A 21,770-nucleotide genomic window follows, 5' to 3' on the forward strand; every position below is an offset into this window, starting at 1 on the left:
ACTGAAAAGGAGGGTAGGTGGGATAAGTGGGCTAGTACTGGGACGGGGCTGAAACTGTGGGGACTGGGGGCTGAAAAGGAGACTGGGAGAAGTGGCTGGGGCTGAAGCTTGGGACTGGTGAGAGAAAAGGGCTGGGGTTGAAACTGGGGACTGGTAGGATAGTGGGGCTGGAACTGGGGGCTGAAAAAAAGGGGCAGAGAGAGGGGAAGGATCCTGGATGGAAGGATGAGTGAGAGGGAGGGCAGACCCTGGATGAATGGGAGAGGGAGGACAAATGGTGGATTGAAGGGGCAGAGAGAAAGGGCAGACGGTGGATGGAAGGGATAGAAAGGGCAGACAGTGAATGGAAGGGGGAGAGAGAGGGCAGACAGGGGCAGATGGTGGATGGAAGGGGCAGAGATAGAGGGCAGATGTAGATGGAAGGAGCAGGGAGAGAGGGCAGACATTGGATGGAGGGGACAGCAGAGAGGGCAGACACTGGATGGCAGAGAGAGAACAAAGACAAATGCTGGATGGAAGACAGTGAAAAGAAGATGAGGAAAGCAGAAACCAGAGACAACAAACTGTAAATAAAATACAGTGGTGGAAATAAGTATTTGATCCCTTGCTGATTTTGTAAGTTTGCCCACTGACAAAGACATGAGCAGCCCATAATTGAAGGGTAGGTTATTGGTAACAGTGAGAGATAGCACATCACAAATTAAATCCGGAAAATCACATTGTGGAAAGTATATGAATTTATTTGCATTCTGCAGAGGGAAATAAGTATTTGATCCCCCACCAACCAGTAAGAGATCTGGCCCCTACAGACCAGGTAGATGCTCCAAATCAACTCGTTACCTGCATGACAGACAGCTGTCGGCAATGGTCACCTGTATGAAAGACACCTGTCCACAGACTCAGTGAATCAGTCAGACTCTAACCTCTACAAAATGGCCAAGAGCAAGGAGCTGTCTAAGGATGTCAGGGACAAGATCATACACCTGCACAAGGCTGGAATGGGCTACAAAACCATCAGTAAGACGCTGGACGAGAAGGAGACAACTGTTGGTGCCATAGTAAGAAAATGGAAGAAGTACAAAATGACTGTCAATCGACAAAGATCTGGGGCTCCACGCAAAATCTCACCTCGTGGGGTATCCTTGATCATGAGGAAGGTTAGAAATCAGCCTACAACTACAAGGGGGGAACTTGTCAATGATCTCAAGGCAGCTGGGACCACTGTCACCACGAAAACCATTGGTAACACATTACGACATAACGGATTGCAATCCTGCAGTGCCCGCAAGGTCCCCCTGCTCCGGAAGGCACATGTGACGGCCCGTCTGAAGTTTGCCAGTGAACACCTGGATGATGCCGAGAGTGATTGGGAGAAGGTGCTGTGGTCAGATGAGACAAAAATTGAGCTCTTTGGCATGAACTCAACTCGCCGTGTTTGGAGGAAGAGAAATGCTGCCTATGACCCAAAGAACACCGTCCCCACTGTCAAGCATGGAGGTGGAAATGTTATGTTTTGGGGGTGTTTCTCTGCTAAGGGCACAGGACTACTTCACCGCATCAATGGGAGAATGGATGGGGCCATGTACCGTACAATTCTGAGTGACAACCTCCTTCCCTCCGCCAGGGCCTTAAAAATGGGTCGTGGCTGGGTCTTCCAGCACGACAATGACCCAAAACATACAGCCAAGGCAACAAAGGAGTGGCTCAGGAAGAAGCACATTAGGGTCATGGAGTGGCCTAGCCAGTCACCAGACCTTAATCCCATTGAAAACTTATGGAGGGAGCTGAAGCTGCGAGTTGCCAAGCGACAGCCCAGAACTCTTAATGATTTAGAGATGATCTGCAAAGAGGAGTGGACCAAAATTCCTCCTGACATGTGTGCAAACCTCATCATCAACTACAGAAGACGTCTGACCGCTGTGCTTGCCAACAAGGGTTTTGCCACCAAGTATTAGGTCTTGTTTGCCAGAGGGATTAAATACTTATTTCCCTCTGCAGAATGCAAATAAATTCATATACTTTCCACAATGTGATTTTCCGGATTTAATTTGTGATGTGCTATCTCTCACTGTTACCAATAACCTACCCTTCAATTATGGGCTGCTCATGTCTTTGTCAGTGGGCAAACTTACAAAATCAGCAAGGGATCAAATACTTATTTCCACCACTGTATATATTTTTATTTTTTACTTTAGGATAAAGTATTGTAGCTGTGTTAATAAATGTTTATAATAGAACATGTAAACAAGGTAATCTTTATATTGGACTAATTTTAATACATTTTGACTAACTTTCGGAGAACAAAACCCCCTTTCTCAGGTCAGGATAGGATACTGTAACAGCACTATACTGTATTGACCTGAGGAAGGATGTTTTGGCCAGGGCCGTGCCGATGCGGTAAGCGGGGTAAGCGCCGCAGGGGGGTGCCCACCTCTAGAGGGCACCGCCGCGGTGCTTACCCTCGCCCCGCGCCGCCGAGGACTTTAAATCTTTTATCTCGGTCGCAGCAGCATCAGTGAAAGCGCTGCCGACGTCTCCCTTCCCTTGCACTAATTGGTTCCCTCAGTGTCCCGCCTTCTTCTGATGTCAGAAGAAGGCGGACACTGAGGGAACCAAGAGCGCGAAGGGAAGGGAGACGTCAGCAGCACTCTGCTTTCACTGACGCTGCTGCGACCGGAAGTAAAAGATTTAAAGGTCCCAGGGCGCGGAGGAAAGAGCAGAGAGGCATGGATGGGAGGGCAGAGAGACAGGCATGGATGGGAGGGCAGAGAGACAGGCATGGATGGGAGGGCAGCAGCAGGGCCCAGGGAGAGGACAAATTGCTGGAAGAGGAGGGGAGAGAGGAGGATTGCTAGCTATGGATGCAGCAGGGAAGGGCAGAGAGGGACAAGGATGGACATGGGGGCCCAGGGAGAGGACAAATTGCTGGAAATGGAGGGGAGGGGAGAGAGGAGGATTGCTGGCTATGGATGGAGGAGGGAAGGGCAGAGAGGGACAAGGATGGACGTGGATGGGAGGACAGGACCCAGGGAGAGAGAAGAAATTGCTGGAAATGGATATAGAGCAAGAAATGAAGAAGAAAGGAGGAAAGTAAAGAAATAAATGGAAAGGAAGCCCTGGAAATGGAGTTAAGAGGACAGATAGCAGCAGACTCAGATACTGGGCCAGCATGATCGGAAAAAGAAAGTCACCAGACAAAGGTAGAAAAAAAATCATTTTATTTTCATTTTAGCATTTGGAATATGTCCACTTTGAGAATTTACATCTGCTATCTTATTTGCAATGTATAGCAATTTGTTTCTAAGAATATTGCTGACAATTCCTGTCAGTGTGGCAAGTGGTGAGCGATCATTTTCACTGGGGGGGGGGGCGTGATCATTTTCACCGGGGGGGGGGGGGGGCGCCAACTGATAGTCTGCAGGGGGCGCCAGAGACCCTAGGCACGGCCCTGGTTTTGGCCTCTGAAAGCTAAATGTATTAGTCCAATAAAATGGTGGTATTTTATTTTCTATATTTATTTTATTTCTATTTGTTAATTTGTAAAGTGGTGATTGGTTCTTGTTAGTTTTTTTCAAATTTACATCTGCTGTCTTTATATTTTGCACAGTACTAGGGGACATTTTCTGTTTCTGTGGCGTTGCATTGTATGCAGAGTCTGGCATCTTGGGGGTTCAGCTTAATTTTTGTCTAAATAGAAAGTTTATTATTACTTATTCTATAGTGGATTAGGGTGTATCTATGTTTGTGAAAAACACATGGATTTCAGTTGGCATTGACTGTGCAGGATCCACGATCTGTACTATTCTGTCTGGTTTCATTTTACAATAGGTGAATTGATGTTCTAGTGCTCACTGTAGTGTTTAAGATGCTTTCCTTTTCCTTGTGTGATTCGCAGAAATGACTGCTTATGGTATGGTTGAATTGCTCTATAGGTCCTGAGTGTTTTGTATTCTCGGCATGCCTAGTACTAGATTTTGGAGGGGGGTGTTAAAAAATGACCGGCCCCGAGTGTCAACTACCCTAGCTACGCCACTGCAGTGGGGCACTGAATACATGGCCCAAACCATGATTTTGTCTATCATTTTTATCAGGCCCTAGCATTCATATATTTGGCTGTTTAAAACCTGGTGTTTATATACTTAATTTGTAATGAGAGGTGAGAGATTAGTATGAAAAACTAGTTGAAAGTGTCCTTGATTGCATCGAGGTATTTGTCCGCTGTGACACAGAGAGTACAACATATTAATGTGCTTCCAATTGAAAGCCTGACCCAAACCTTTGTAAAACATCCTTTCTTTTCAAATGACTTTTAAGAGCTGGACATGGTTAACAAAGCCATGGGCATGATAAGAGCAAGAACCTCCAACATACATTCCATAATACTTTGGCTTTTTCACCATTCCTGATGTGTGGTTTCCCTGCACGTGGGTAATGCCAGCGAGGAAGCCAGGCGGCTATGTGTCCTGCTGCTCACCCTCCATTTTGACAAACTGTTGATTTTGGCTGCTATACTCTGCTAGTTGGGGGTGTCAACTTTAGGACATGAAGCTAACATGAAAGTAATTAGATACTGTCCTGGTGGGGGGGAAACAGTACATTAAAAGAATGAAGCTGAATGACCTTTTTCTTCTCGTGCATTTAATTGATAATGCTCCTGTTTGTCAAGGAGTTATTTAATACTTCCTCAGATGAAGCTGATAGGTTGGTTACACATTTGTTTGTTTAATACGTTTCAGGAAATGTCTTCTGACTTTCTTAATCTGATATTTTAATAACACAGGGAAGCTTAAGTGATTTTATGCTCTCTCAGCTGCCCAGTGCACGTCAGATCTGTGGATGCACTGGCAGAGAGGTCAATTATTGGCTCATTATTCAGTTGAATTGTACATACAAATTTGCATGTGCTATTTTTAACAACTTTTATAGAATTGGGGCGGGGGGGGGGAGGGGGATTTTTGTAAGTTTGCAGATACAAGAGTGGCTAATTAGGAGTCAGCCTCCAAAAATGTCACCTGAAGGATGAGGTTTTGAAAATCAGAGAGTATTATTCCCTCCCCCCCCCCCCCCCCCCCCCCCACCATCCCGTAACCATGCAACTGAAAAGTTAGCCAGGGAGCTCTGTGCAATGCTGATAGCTATTCGCATGGCTGTCCTAAAACGCAGAATGCATATATATGTTGAAATCTGTACATGCTGTCATCTATATCTTTTCTAGAATCACTACTGATATGCAGATTTACACACAGAAATGTGTTTTTTTTTTCATAAATATAAATGGTGCTTATGACTTTGCTTTGACCTTTTCATTGTAAAAGTCTTGTTTTATTTCAGCCTTACATATGTATATATTGAGCAAAATTTTTTATACCATTGTATTGTCATTCAAGAATGGTTTACAAATATAGAAGACAATAAAAACTAGAAAAGGAATTTTAAGCAAAAGACAGACTCACATCTGTAGATTCTATATATGGGGCACAATTTAATTGAGTAATGAACCAGCTAGAACTGATAACTGGGTTCTAATTGACAATAATTAGAATTTACGTGCACATCTTGCATGTTAATTCTTGTGCACAGATCTGAAAAGGGGTTGTGGCCATGGGAAGGGCATGGACGGATCAAGGGCATTACAAGAATTTGCAAGCATTGTTACAGAAAATGCCCAATCTGTGCCTAATAGGCACCAGGTTTCAGTTGATGCAAATCTTCATGCCTAAAAGTTAGGCGCCATTCTGTAAATGAACCCCATCTCAGAGCAGCAGTTATAATACAGCGCCTAGCGCTCATTTTTTTGGTACCAATTTTTCAGCACCATATAGAGAATTTGGTCCATATTGTCAACAGCTCTCAAACTAGCCAAACGTGAACTCGGCCATCAGAACTGAATGATACAAAAAGAGGCAAAAAGAAATACGGATATCTTTAATTTCCTGTAGAAGGTAACAGGGTACAAACACGATCAATAAAATACATAACAGTTGCTTTCATTGTGTTAATTGTTATTATGCATTTAATTTTGTACCCTGCTTAGGAACAGGCGGAATAGAAATGAATAAACTAAATTAAACAGGTTGGTTTCCATTCTTAATTCCACTGGTAACTTTTCCTGTTCTATTTCCTGCACTAATGTGTTTCCAAACAATGCTTTACTATTGATAAGTGCCCAAGAGCTAAGGAAAGAACAGCTGCATGCAGCCACATTGCAGATGTCTGGATCAAATTTATTTACACCATAAACCCATTCCTGGCTGGCTTCACTGGTATCTTTGGAAAATAACAGCTCTGTTTGTGTTGGGGTTGGGGAATTTAACACCAGGACTAGCTGAGCTTGTCCTCATTGACCTGCTGCCAGCTGGTAACCCTACTAGTGTTGTGTCTGTCATCGTGAATGTCGTCACAGTGGACATTCCACATGATAATGTGGCATGCAGAGGTTTGGACGCAGGTCAGGAAGTCAGAATAGCAGATGTATCTGAACCTGCTTTCCTTCTGACCAAGTGACCTCCCTGAGGGCCTTCTGTGTCCTGAGTGATACTTGAGTTTCTTCACACAGATTAATCCAAGCTCTCAGGATTCATCACTGCTTCTCCTCAGTTCTGCACCTGCTCTGTCTGCTCCGTTCTGCATCTGAATCTTGAAACTCACACAAGACCTATACTTTATGTTTATTAATAACTGGATTGAGGAGGTAGTTTTCAAACTGTATTGGGAGAAAGAACGCACTTACTTTATATTTGCAGGCTTTGCAATCACTCTCAAAGGGAAAGGACTCACAGATATAGGTTGTCAGTTCAATTTTTTTCCCCATGCAGATTTGATTTAAAATTTTAAAGCGTCATTTACAAGTATACTTTTCCTCTCTAGACTGAATATGCACATGAAAATGTTTCTTCCAACTGCATCTAGGTCAACTTAGAGCTACAAAGAAAGGCAATTTGAGACAACTTTTTCCTACATTTTTATTTATTGTTTTATTGATTGATGATGTAGCAAAGACTTTTATTTCACTGATCCAAGAAACCCTTTCCTTTTGCAGATTATAGTGAAGAAACAACAAAATTACATCATAATACAAATGTATATAAAACAGATATATAATCAAACCTTAAAAACCTTCCAAAAATTCACAGCTTAAATCAAGTAATAAATCATAATCCAGAAATTTTGCTAATTTTCCCATGCCACATCCTGGCGTATGCTTTGTAGCGCTATAGAAATGCTAAATAGTAGTAGTAGTAGAATGACTTCAATAGGCTCTCCCCAAAGTCAGTTATACATGGTCAAAAACCTGTTTTTTTTTTTTTTTTAACTGCGACTACTACTCAGACTGCGGGATTTATTGACTTATTGAGAATTTTTGTACCATTTTGCAAAGTTTTGTTTTTCTACACTTTAACTATTGCAATTCATTGCTTATTGGTCTTCCATCATATGTCCTAAAATATTCACAGATTGCCCAAAATTCTGTTGCGCCATTCATTTATCAGACTTCATAATTTGATCATATAGCCTTAGTATTGATAACTCTTCATTGGCTTCCGATTGAGGTGAGGATTCAATTTAAAATACCGACTCTTGTATTTAAAACTATCAAGAACGAAGTCCCTGCTATTTTGTCTACATCCCTTAGGTTGTATAAGCCAATGTCAATGGATAAATACTTACTTGAAGTTCCCAGTATTTGGATGTGAGTCTTCTTGGCCTTCATTCATCCACCTTTCAAGTTGTTGGCCCAAAACTATGGAATTTGTTACCTTTAGATTTACGCAAAATTGACTCGCTATTGCAATTTAGAAAACATCTCAAGACCTATTTGTTTCAGAAATCATAGAAACATATAAACATAGACAAATGAAGGCAGAAAAAGACCATATGGCCCATCCAGCCTGCTCATCCATGCCTTTTACTATCTCTTCCTGTCCCTTAGAGATCCTATATACCTGCCCCAAGCTTTCTTGAATTCAGTTACAGTTTTTGTCTCCACTACCTCCACCGGGAGGCCATTCCACGAATTCACCACCCTTTCTGTGAAGAAGTAGTTTCTCAGGTTGCTTCTGAGTCTATCCCCTTTTACCTTCATCCTATGTCCCCTCATTCCAGAGCTTCCTTTCAATTGAAAGAGACTCACCTCCTGTACATTTATGCTGCATACAGTGGTGGAAATAAGTATTTGATCCCTTGCTGATTTTGTAAGTTTGCCCACTGACAAAGACATGAGCAGCCCATAATTGAAGGGTAGGTTATTGGTAACAGTGAGAGATAGCACATCACAAATTAAATCCGGAAAATCACATTGTGGAAAGTATATGAATTTATTTGCATTCTGCAGAGGGAAATAAGTATTTGATCCCCCACCAACCAGTAAGAGATCTGGCCCCTACAGACCAGGTAGATGCTCCAAATCAACTCGTTACCTGCATGACAGACAGCTGTCAGCAATGGTCACCTGTATGAAAGACACCTGTCCACAGACTCAGTGAATCAGTCAGACTCTAACCTCTACAAAATGGCCAAGAGCAAGGAGCTGTCTAAGGATGTCAGGGACAAGATCATACACCTGCACAAGGCTGGAATGGGCTACAAAACCATCAGTAAGACGCTGGGCGAGAAGGAGACAACTGTTGGTGCCATAGTAAGAAAATGGAAGAAGTACAAAATGACTGTCAATCGACAAAGATCTGGGGCTCCACGCAAAATCTCACCTCGTGGGGTATCCTTGATCATGAGGAAGGTTAGAAATCAGCCTACAACTACAAGGGGGGAACTTGTCAATGATCTCAAGGCAGCTGGGACCACTGTCACCACGAAAACCATTGGTAACACATTACGACATAACGGATTGCAATCCTGCAGTGCCCGCAAGGTCCCCCTGCTCCGGAAGGCACATGTGACGGCCCGTCTGAAGTTTGCCAGTGAACACCTGGATGATGCCGAGAGTGATTGGGAGAAGGTGCTGTGGTCAGATGAGACAAAAATTGAGCTCTTTGGCATGAACTCAACTCGCCGTGTTTGGAGGAAGAGAAATGCTGCCTATGACCCAAAGAACACCGTCCCCACTGTCAAGCATGGAGGTGGAAATGTTATGTTTTGGGGGTGTTTCTCTGCTAAGGGCACAGGACTACTTCACCGCATCAATGGGAGAATGGATGGGGCCATGTACCGTACAATTCTGAGTGACAACCTCCTTCCCTCCGCCAGGGCCTTAAAAATGGGTCGTGGCTGGGTCTTCCAGCACGACAATGACCCAAAACATACAGCCAAGGCAACAAAGGAGTGGCTCAGGAAGAAGCACATTAGGGTCATGGAGTGGCCTAGCCAGTCACCAGACCTTAATCCCATTGAAAACTTATGGAGGGAGCTGAAGCTGCGAGTTGCCAAGCGACAGCCCAGAACTCTTAATGATTTAGAGATGATCTGCAAAGAGGAGTGGACCAAAATTCCTCCTGACATGTGTGCAAACCTCATCATCAACTACAGAAGACGTCTGACCGCTGTGCTTGCCAACAAGGGTTTTGCCACCAAGTATTAGGTCTTGTTTGCCAGAGGGATTAAATACTTATTTCCCTCTGCAGAATGCAAATAAATTCATATACTTTCCACAATGTGATTTTCCGGATTTAATTTGTGATGTGCTATCTCTCACTGTTACTAATAACCTACCCTTCAATTATGGGCTGCTCATGTCTTTGTCAGTGGGCAAACTTACAAAATCAGCAAGGGATCAAATACTTATTTCCACCACTGTAGGTATTTAAATGTCTCATATTTCTCCTCTACTGCCTTTCTTCCAAAGTATACATATTGAGATCTTTAAGTCTGTCCCCATACTCTCCCCATGAACCCAAGCATCCTTGTAACTTTCGCCGTTGCCTTTTCTACCTGTTTGATCACCTTCAGATCATCACATTTGATCGCAGTGATGTCCTGCACCTGTTTCATGCACAAAAGTTCTTCATCCCCTAAACTGTACCATGACAGTTTATTCAGTTTAGTCTAGATGGATTTAATATGACCCTAGTTGTGAAGTATGGCTAAAGCTTTCATGTCATTTTATTCAGGGATTTTTTTTGAGGGGGCACTGGGGGGTACTGAGTACAGGCACCTTTTCTATTGTCTGCTAAAATTGACCGATGGTCTCCCACGTTTTAATGAAAGAGCTCAGGCCCTACACAAAAATTCTGCCTTGTCCTAGATTCTGTGACTGGATGCAGGGGCCTGGCTATTGTGGGGTGGGTCCCTCAATGATCACCCCACCCCTGAAGGGTGGCCTGGCATTTGAGTACCGGCACCTTTTTCACTAGAAAAAACGCACTGATTTTATTTATTTTTTATGTTTTATTTGTACATTGTCTTTCTTAATTGTGTATTGACATGAACATTGGAATGAGTGGAATATACATTTTTTAAAGAAAGAAAGAATAAAAATAAAGAAAAAGAGGAGGCTTCAGCCATTTGCAAAAGGCTGAAATATTCTTTTCTTCCCTTAAGGTGGTTAGGAGGCGGTGCTATTGGTTGGAAGGTGGGGCTAGTGCTGGGCAGACTTCTATGGTCTGTGCCCTGAAAATGGCAGATACAAATCACACTGTGTAGAGCTGTGAGAACTTTTTCATATAGATTGTTGGAAAAAGCTTTTGGACATTACTTGCAGTTTGACCAATGAATTTCATCAAATTTGGTTTATGATGGATATATATGGACAGATATAACACAGCACAATGGGATTTATAACTTCCTGTCATCACATGAACTGGTGTTAATGAAACAATGGTTTCATACTATTTGAAGAAGACAAGGATAATGCAGGTTCAAAAAGGACAAAAGACTTGTTATTAGTATTATTAACAATATTTAGTTGCCTACATAACAACCATTGTATTGTGGATGATAATGTAAATGTACATATGAATATGTTTGAAAACAGCAATATGAGCCGTATATAAGCACTATAGTAATAAATAGAAAAAATTTTGATAAAGAAACACAAAACTATTCTTAATTTTTAATATATACTTTTTGAGGACTAGCACTGTACAAATTGTCCCTTACTTTGTTAATTTCTATTAGATACAAATCAAGGTCACGTATACATATAAAGTAGCACATATGAGTTTATCTTGTTGGGCAGACTGGATGGACTGTACAGGTCTTTTTCTGCTGTCACTTACTGTGTTACTATGTAAAGGAAAAGAATTCCACAGACTCACCATAGGAAAGCATCTATTTTGAGTTTCAGAAAGATGAACAAGTTAACAAGAAGGAACCACATGGAGAAGCTGCCAAGAGGACCAAAGTAAACATCGGAAGCATTCTGGGGTGGTTTTTTTTTGGGGGGGGGGGGGGGGGGGTTGGGGTTGTGCCATTTTGCAGGCCTTTGGCATAATCTTTATAAAACAGGCTTGAATGTTAACATGGAGTTACGCTAGGATGGAGTGCCAGGGGCATTGCTCTGAACATCATATTTTTAAAGATATCGACTCTGGTGGGGGGTGGCGAGTGGAATCATCATATATGTTTGACAGTGTCCTGGACACGATTATACTTAGCTCTTGCACTGCTCTGCTGTTAGACCATTTTTCTCATATGTATTAGAGAGTTTAGCACCTCTAAAGATTCGCCACAGGCAATATAGTGGTGACAAGGTTACCTGAAAACCTGTCCCGATGTTTTATAACGGGTGACTATGATATTACCCAAGGTAACACAACCATTAGATCTGGTGAGTTGTCAGAATAAAGATGCTGATTAATGCCACAGAAGGCATTGCTCAGACCTTAGTTAACTCATATCTGCTTCTCCGCACAAACCCATGTTTATGTTAGCTCTGATGACCAAGTTGCACAAGACTGTTGCAAACTTATTTCTCTGTATAAGATACAGAAACAAAGTTTGATAAATAAAAATAAAAAAATATAAGGTGACACATCTTTACTGGCCTAAGGGTTCTTCTACTAAACTGTGTTAGGCCCTTAACGTGCTTTTAGCATAGGAAAATGGGCTGCCACAAAATGCGTTAATGTGTTTTGTGATATTTTCCCCTTTCTGCATTTACTATTTAAAAATATTTTTTAAAACTATTTTTTTTTTATTTTTTTTTTTTGGAGGGGGTGTGTCATGGGTGAAGGATGAGCGTGGAAGCGTTAACCTGCCAGAGCATTTGGATTACCACACGCTCACTGGCTAACAGTTAATGTGGGAGCACTTAGCAACTCTTAAATAAGAGACGCAAGGGGCTCGCGCGTTAATGTTTCCCAGGTTCTGTGCGCTAATGTTCACATTACTGCACACAACGAAATGAATAGGAACCAAAACCCCCCACTTATAGTTCAACACAGTACAAAGAAGTAGGGGTGGACCAAAGGACCCCCTGAGCCAAATAGGGCTTATTAAATGTTTATTGACAAAGCACCTCACAAAAGCAAGACCCGACACGGGACCACGTTTCAGTGGAAGGCTGCCTGCCTCAGGGGTCACATACACTGTTGCGTAACAACACAGCTTGTGCAAGAGTGCTACATGTGCGATGGGCAAATACCACAACAGCTCCTCACAACATGGATCTGAAAGTACTAGCGATTTCTGCAGTGGTGAGATTCTAGGTCATAATGCAGCCGGGATAGCGCAGGAAACAATGTAAATGCACATTAGCACAGAACCTCCAAAAAAAAAGAACGTCTTTAAAAAGTGGTATGTTAAATCTGGGCTTAGTGGGCAGGAAAGTCCCACTTTAGCATGTGTTAGGCCAGATTTCAGTGTACTATAGTAGAAGGTCTCCTAAATTCATACTTTAATTTTTACTAGGTTTTAGGAGCCTCTATGCTTTGCCTACAGCAGCTATACCAATTTTGTCCCTAAGAGGGAGCCAGTGCATCACCTTCTGGAGGGAGGGCACTTCTTCAATCCACCCTGCCAATAAATCTATAGCAATATATTAAGATTGGTCAATTTACCAGCATATTGTGAACAGTAAAAAGCTATGATGGTCTTGCCCCTCTATTTCTGTAGGGTGTCCTGTGCACCAGTGCCCAATCTCAATATTTTCTGAATGCTGCATTCTTGTCTTTTTCTGGCTTCCACTGTTGGGCATATGGAAATGGCCAACAGTCCAGAGAAGAGTCTGAGCTACTATACTGACACATTTGTGGTTTTTTTTTTAAATGTTTTGCATACAGCAGAGTTGCACTATAATCTTGTCCAGACCAGATCTGCTTTTGAAAGCAGAATTAAGTCATTATTGTAAGCCAGTTGGGCAGTGGGTCTCAACATTTATTTTGTTGTGAAACACCTAGCAGACAATGATCATGTGACACACTGAACACTAAAATTCACAGCTGAAAAAAAACCAAACCTAAATATTTCATTGTTGATAGTAAGTTTGCCCTTCTGTTTAATAAGCTGTGCGGGAATGCCGACACAGCCCATTCAAAGTGAATGGGCTGTGTTGGCATTAGCACATGGCAGCCACTGGCATGGCTTAGTAAAAAGAGGGGTTAGTGTGAATTTGCCCCACCATTTAATCCCATATAAAAAAAAACTATTTGCAACACATCAGTTCCAGGTTTCTTACTTGTTAAATCAAATATATATTCAAATTCTGATGTCACCTCAGTAACAGCAACACAAAACCCTGCAACTATGCTACTAAGAAACTATGTAGCAAACAGAACTATGGACTGCAGACCTGCAACATTTCTAGTTGGGGCTAGTGGCAACAGTTATTGCTGGTGGTGGTCAGGAAGCAGAAATAAGGTGCAGTTGTGGGGATTTCAAGAACCTGAGTCTCAGCATCTCTGGGCTCCCCCAGTTTGCAGGCACAGATAGTTGCTAAAGAAAGCACAGGACTTGCCGTCTATACCAAACTGTATCCCTGACAACCAAACTATATGTGTGACAACGCATCAATCTGGCGCAAGTGCCAGCCCAATGTGGCAGCTGGCGGTAGTGTCACCCTCATCACGTGCCGTTTTCGGGATGATGGAAATTATTTTATTTTTTTGCCCCGGGGGCTTACCCAGCAGTAATTGGGCAGTGCCATGTGCTGCCTGGTTAGCGGTAAAGGATCACCCCGGAAATGGCCACATGGCAAGTGTACACTTACCACATAGGCATTTCCTTTTTTTGCTTTTTACCCGCTACAGTAAAAGGGGCCTCAGGAAAACAACAGGGCAGTCTGTCTGCAAGATCTGAGATGGTGACACAAAAAGCAGAACAGACGAAGAAATCTATATGAAGAGGAATTTATGCAACCAACAATGCCCGACACAGGCCGTGTTTCACCCACACATGGGCTGCCTCAGGGGCAAATTATGTTGAGACCTGGATACCTCTTCACATACGTGTTGTAACTCATATGACTGCAATCATATGACAAGGGAATCCACACAATGGCTCCCTGAATCCTCCAGCGTCATTGCTTTTTGTGTCACTGTAAAAGGGGCCTCAGCCCGCAGTAAATCCACATGGCCCCTTTTACTGCAGCTTGGTAAAAGGGTCCTAAGTGAGCAGCACAGAATCGTTTCTTACTTCCTTAAGACTTTTGTTATTTACTGTTTTGAACTTTTATTAGGTGGAAAGAATCATTCTCAGGGAGGATCGGGCTACAGACGCTCATTTTCCACATTCCTTAGTCTCTGCAGCTGTAAATTCCATTACACTGCAATCTTTTATTTTCTGAGGAAATTAAAGAAAATAAGTTTCTTTAAAATGTAAACTGCACAGTGTCCTGCAGGAACTATTCACTGTTACAGAGCAAAAATAATGAAAACCATTTCAGTCCTGTGAAGATGAAGTTAAGCAAGATCTAAGAAAAGAAATTCATTTCACTTCTAAAACACCTGGGGTGCAGTGAAAGACTTTTTGCAGATATAAAGTGAGAAATTCTATTCAATCAAAATGCTGAGGCAGAGGTTTTGGAAGGTGCAATGCAGAGACATTTACAATGATTAGAATTCTTAAAATGGCATGTGCCTCAGTCTTGGACACGACTGCAGTTCTTTGGAGTTAAGCAGTAAAGATCACTTTTAGGTTGGCTGTAATCTAGGTAAATAATGGTGTGGGCAAAATCCAAAGCCATTTCCTTGGGTACAACTGTTGAAAAATTTCCCATCTTCATTGGGAGTAAAATTATGTACAATGTGGTACAGCATGTCTGTTTTATCTACATTTCCAGGAAGTGTTCCAGAAGGTGGGTTAGGTTGAGAGAGGGAAATAACACTTGTAGATGACATTTTCAAATTTACGTGTGTTTCTCCACAGGGTAAATATATGGACAAAAGAAGCGGGCACAGATCTCGTGAGTTCTTTTTGCAAGGCAACAATGCAAAGTAGACAACACATGTATTTTGCTGAGGTATCAAATCATGTGGATAAAGTACCCATGTCATTAGCTGCAGGATGGGCAGATTGATTAGTGGTTGGAACTTACTGAAATTCCTTCCATGAGCATTTATTCATACCGTCTTTGCGCTGATAAACATGTTATCCTGTTAAAGTAACTTGGGAGGGGTCTTTTACTAAAGTGCACTTTAAAAATTAGTGCGTTAATCAATGTGTGTTAACCACTTCCTCACAGCCACACTGTTATCATGGTGGCTTGGCAGTTTGTACACGCTAATTCATGCGTTAACTGCATGTTGGGTTACAGAGCAGGGACTAGGCGGGTCATGGGCAGAGAAGGGGCGTGGCCAGCAATAAGCGGTGCTAAGTGAATCGTTTACTAACTGCAAACAGGTTTACATGCCCTAGTGCAGTTTTCAGTGCAGTAATCGCTGAAGACATGCCAGGCACTCTCCCAACAATTACCGCCCAGCCTTTACACTTAGGCCCTGATGCTCAAAAGTAAACGCGGGCGCTAGAGGCCATTAGCACCATAGTAGCACCCGTATTTACCAGCGTGGAATGTTCAGAGGAGTCTAGCGTGGCAAACAATGAGCATGCCAGGCACTAGCACGGATAGCATGCAAATGTAGTCATGCTCATGTAAATGAGGTCATTTTGTATTCCTCCCCAATGCTCAGAAACGAGTTCCCAAAACAAAACTGCCTCACAGCTGCAAAAAATAACGCCAGGTCGGAGCAGGCATTAGAGTGCTGGAAGAGAGGATTTCCCATGACTCTTATGCTTCTCTCATGAATCTTTCTCACAATCTGCCATGTTTTATTGCTTTTGGAAGCAGAAGGAAGCCCATGCAAGCTCTTAAGCGCTGGTCGTGAGAAACAGCAGACCCAAGTGAAAGCACACATTGGCATCTCTTTCCTGCATCTAAATATGTGTCCAAGCTGAAAAAAATGAAAAATGCTTATATTTAAGATGCCGTGTGCTTCACATTCGGGTTTTACCAGGTGTATGCGCACAGGAGCTGAGCTTACCGCTGAACTCTTCTGCGCAAGCGCCAAGCACAATCCTCCTGTGTCAAAGCACAATCCTACCACTGAACTCCCTAACGCTCAACGCTATGACCTCGCCTATATTTGCATCTCATTAGCATTGAGCATTCGGACGTTGTCTTCTGCGCTGTTCCAGCGGTATTTTTACAGCGCCAAAGTTTTCAGTATCGGGGCCTTAACGCATTTTCACGTTTGCTGTTCGGGCATGTTAAGTGCAAAAACATAGCACACTTTAGCAAAAGAACCCCAATAGAGTTGTTGAGTTGAAAGTATACTATTACAATCTAACGTGTTTTTTGGGAATCTGTAACATCTTTTTCTGTATTGTCTTTTTCCCTGTGTAGTTTTGCATTGAACCTTTAATCTGATTTTCTTGACTGCTCACATGTACTGCGATAAGGATCAGAGGTGAACATTAGTTCACCCCAACCAACTGCTAAGCTCACAGATTCATGTCACCAGAGGCGCGTGTTCCCTGCATTTGTAGGGGAAGCAACTTGATCCATCAACATATTGAGTTTCATCACGAGGGCAAAGCTGTGTGCCCCAGAATATTTAACCTGACGTCAGGACCAGCCTGTGGCTATTGAGATATTCCACCAGTGTAGTCCAACCCACATCGGCCAATGGAATCTGATCCTTAGACATTAAGGTGTGAGAATTTTCAGCTGTCCAATGCACCGTGCGGGGAAAGGCACTTCCTCTATACTTTTAGACATCATGCACTTTCAAGAATATTGCAGTTATATTACAAGAAAAAATGGAATTTTCCTGAAAATAATATTTTCACTTCATTGTACAGCTACTGTCTTGCAGTAGAGGCTCTGAAAGCAGGATATGGTGAGAGCAGTGATTAGCTATTCACCCTCTCCACTGTGGAGAAGACAAAATAAGCTTTTATTCAAGTAGCAGAGATTTGGATAAATCTTAGTGTAGTCATGCACTGAAACAAGTTACCTACAGACATGAAAGAATATCAGACACTGAAATATTTTAAGACCAGGTTAGATATCTGTCTTGGATGATCTAGGTAAGGTGAGTCTTACATGAGTCAAGTTGGTTTGTAGGATCTTTTGCTTTTCTGTTTCAATGATTCAAAGTTAGTGGGCCAATGAAACAAAAATGCTACTTTTAATAGCTGACATAAAAAACATCAATTTTTAAGCAAATGCACCAAAGCATCCAAAAATCTAGAGCTGCCGCATTAATGCTTTACAACTCATGAACCTGGTAGACACACTTCAGCCTTCTATCATCCTGCTAACTGTTTATTTTGCACAATTCACTTTGTCCAGACCACACAGAGGTGAAAGGAAGGTTCATGCAGATGGACCAATGGCAGTGCTTCTCCCTGTAAAAATTAATGTTACATGAGCAAATGGCTCCATGTCAGAAAGGACAAGCTAAGCCAGTCCTGGTTTTAGCCCCATGTATCTTGTTGCAGACTCTGTTAATTTTAAAGAAATTAGAATTGCCAGTCCTTTATGACACAGAAATATCTGGTGCCATAAATTGATGGGAAAATGGGACTTATGAACATTTCTTCTCAATAGAAGTAAAGCTCCTATGAAGAATGCCAGGAAAGAGGGTTCAGGATTCCCCTTCACCTGCACTTGTTGCAATGCTATATTAACCTGATGTTGAATTACTGGAGGATGGTGATGCTGCATCTTATGCCTGGAACCGTCTTCCCGAGCCCATATGTCTAGCTCCATCTCTACCTGTTTTTAAATCTATGCTGAAGGCTCACCTTTTCACTGCTGCCTTTGGCTCCTAGCCGCTACTCATTTGCCCTCCTCCTCCCCTATTCCTCTTTTCCCTGTTATTCCCTTTCCCGTAATGTCTGTCTGTTTTACCTAGATTGTAAGCTCTTTGAGCAGGGACTGTCTCTTTATGTCAAATGTTCAGCGCTGTGTGCGTCTGGTAGCGCTATATAAATGCTATAAGTAGTCGTAGTAGTATTAGTTGAGTGTTGCAGTGTTGTGTTAGCCTGGAGGATAGTGATGCTGTATGAGTATTGCAGTGCTGTACTTGAGGTACTTGAGAACGGAGGTGCTGTAGTTTCTGGATATGATGTAACAGAAGAAAAGTAGTGCAATATTAACTGGGTATTGTTGTACTGTATTAGCTGAGTGTTGCATTACTGCAGGCCTCCGTCATTTCTCCAGAGTCCATTGCTCAAACCTCTCTCTATGCACTATGTATGGTCTTCATGTTTCTTATCCAATCAGAATGAGAACTTTTTTGCAAGCAATTCAAAATGTCAAAAATAAACTCATCCGTTATGGTATGCAGTTACACATGGTTTGAAGATGGGGTGTGCTTTCCTTTCACTTTGTTGTGAAAAGAAAAGAAACACAACCAAAATTTCATTCTTTTTCATTTTGTTTTTTTTCCAATCAAGCGGTCACCAGCCCCAATCCAATCTTCCCTTCCCCAATGAAAAAAAAACACACCACCACCAAAATATGAAAGCTGAAGCCCCTTAGGCCTTCCCCTATCCTTCTGCTTGCCTCTCTGCTTCTGGTGATATACAGCATGTTCCCGTATACCACCAGCCACACAGTATCCTTAGTACAGCAGTACATTTCATAGCAGCATCTGACAGACTGCTCTTAAAGTTATTTGCATGAACTTATGGATCAGAAATGTGACAGGAAAGGCTCTTGCAGATCCTGGAGGCTGGTAATGGGCTGCCTGAGTGGAATCCTGAATGCTTTTGGAACAGGATCTAATTGTGAAAGAATGCTGTCATGTCCTTTCCAGCCTTTCACCACAAGGCCCCTGGACCTCTGGAATTGCCAATCACCAGTTTTATAATTCTTTCAAAATCAAAGTCTAATTTCAGAAGCATTTGGCGGGAGTAGGTGTTATATTAGGTGCATCAATAGAGTTTAAGGGTGGGTTTACATATGGGCATGTTGAGTTTTATTTTATGTTTGTTGTTTTGTCATTGTTCTGCTATTGTTATTGTTCATGATTTTCAATGAATGTGGAAGGGGTTTTTATGTGACTAGTTTTATGATTTGTAATTCTGGACATTTTATGTGAACTGCTCTGATTGATTCATATTAGAAAGGTGGTATATCACATGAGTTTTTTCTAAAATGAAGGGACTCCATTAGTCACCTATAAAACGTAGGACAAGTTTACAGATTCTTGATATAATCTTCAGATCTGTTCTTCTTAAATATCTGACTTACTCTTTGACCAGTTAGAGGTCTATTTACTAACTGCATTAAAGTTGTTCCATTACCATGCAGGAATGACCATTTTCATGTCAGCCAATCAGTTTGCTCTGTTTCAAAAGGACAGTTTTTAAGAGGTGGGCCATGATTGCCCTCAGCAGTTCTGTGTCCCCTGGCTCCTGTTGGGGTTAGTGCCCTTGCCACACTCATGGACCTTTGAACATTTCCACCCTCCACCAATCTTCATTCACCAATCACCAGATGACTCTGGCTCCATCTGCAGTATGAACAACTGGCCTAATGAATCTGGGGCTCAGCAGTGAGGTGAAGGAAGGCCAGTGAGATACAAATGACAATATAAAAATTGGGGTGGAGACAGAAAAAGGAATAGGTCTGGGGTGAAAGCACAAGTGACTGGAGATCTGCATGAGTGGAAGAGAAGTTACTGTACATTTTATATATTTATTTACATAGATTTGCTTGACAACCTTCAAAGAGAGTCTGTTAAGGCAATTTACAAAGTAAAAATATACAAAGTATAACGATAAAGTAGGAACAAATAAAAATAAAAACATAACTTAAAAATAAAAATACATAAAAATGAAACCATTTCTCACGTGTGTCTGCAGAAGAATCCCTCTGTCAGATCCAAACTACAGGAAATCGCAATGGCCTGCTTAAAAAAAAATCCACCTTGCATTTCCATGTAAATGCATTGTTAAATTGGGTCAGATTAAATACACCTTTTATTCACCTGAACACCTTAAATCATTTCTTGATTCAAGGCAGCAGTAACGATATAAATATAACGTGGGAATGTTAAGCCACTATCTTTTTTTTCCCTAATTTTGTTAATAAATACTTGTTTTAAATCCTCTCTAAATTCCACCGACTCTCTCACCTTAATGTGGTCTAATGAAGCAAAAAAATTTATCTTATAGGAATTTGATAGAATACGATTTGTATATCTGTATAATTGTACGATATTTCCTTAAATGTTGTTCAATTTCCTCTTATGAATCATGGCTGTATTTCAATAACAAGTATTTTCTTGTTGTAATGTTTAAAATTAATAAACAAATTTAATAAAAAAAAAATAAAAGGAAAAAAAAAATCCACCAAAAATAAACTTGGCCCTTTTTAAATTTTGGAAGTGAGTGCTTACAAAAGGGAAGAACTTTGATCCTTAGTAGGCCTGGGCAGAAATCTGGGCTTGATGGTGTTGCCCTGCCTGCTGTCCCTCCTTTATAATTAGAGCTATGCTTTTGCAGATGTATCTGGCCACAGTCTGGCCAGACAATCTAGGAGATACTTAATTCTCCAGTCCAGTGCTGAAAGCATAGTTACTTCATGAAAATGCATTTTTCACTTGCTAGTACAAAAAGCAAATGTCTTTTGAGAAACTATTTTATCATTACTTGTAGTAATATTATAGGAACTTATCAATTCATTTAGAATTTTTCTCTTCCTAAGACAGTTTCTTCAGAGTAATGTTCCTGCAGTTGCTGTTGTAGACATCTCCAACAGCGATATTTGATCTCAGAACTAGGGCAGCAATGTTGACCCTGCTGTTTCAGAGTTAAAAATAAAGACACACTAAATGCAGCTGTACAAAGGAGCCATGCTGTATTACAACTAAAGGTTAAAGGTTATAGCAAACAGGAAGTAAGAAAACAATGAGCCACTAGGTGGCTTCCACATAAATTAACATCTGTAACACCTGCTGGGAACTTTTGGATAAAGTCACTCACCAGAGGGCGCTGCTGTCCCTCTGCCTCCTGCAGACCAAACTCCTCAGCTGTGCTTGTCCCAGGCTGTAAGCAGCAAAGCTGGCAATGCCTTTGAAATAGCAACTTGCCTGTATCTTGGCATTTTTTCGGCTCCTCAGCAAGTCTTATTATCCATTTGTGGTATAACATATGTTATTTCTTATACTGTAAGTACTATCGTGATAAAAAGGTACATTTTTTTTTATAACAACGTAGTCTTTTCCTTCAGTTATGTCCTGTTGGGATCAGCTTCTCTGAAGGGTCTTTAACAATTTTGTATATTGACCATATGTGGACATAAAACATTAGAAATAATGAACCTGAGTTCTCAGCTGGAATCACTGGAGGCAAAGTCTGTATCATAGGTACTAATATTTACAGGCCCATTATGTATGTAAATATTTAGAATAATGACATGTATATGCATA

The sequence above is a fragment of the Microcaecilia unicolor genome, chromosome 8 (genome assembly GCF_901765095.1).
Source record: "Microcaecilia unicolor chromosome 8, aMicUni1.1, whole genome shotgun sequence".
Classification (NCBI taxonomy): domain Eukaryota; kingdom Metazoa; phylum Chordata; class Amphibia; order Gymnophiona; family Siphonopidae; genus Microcaecilia; species Microcaecilia unicolor.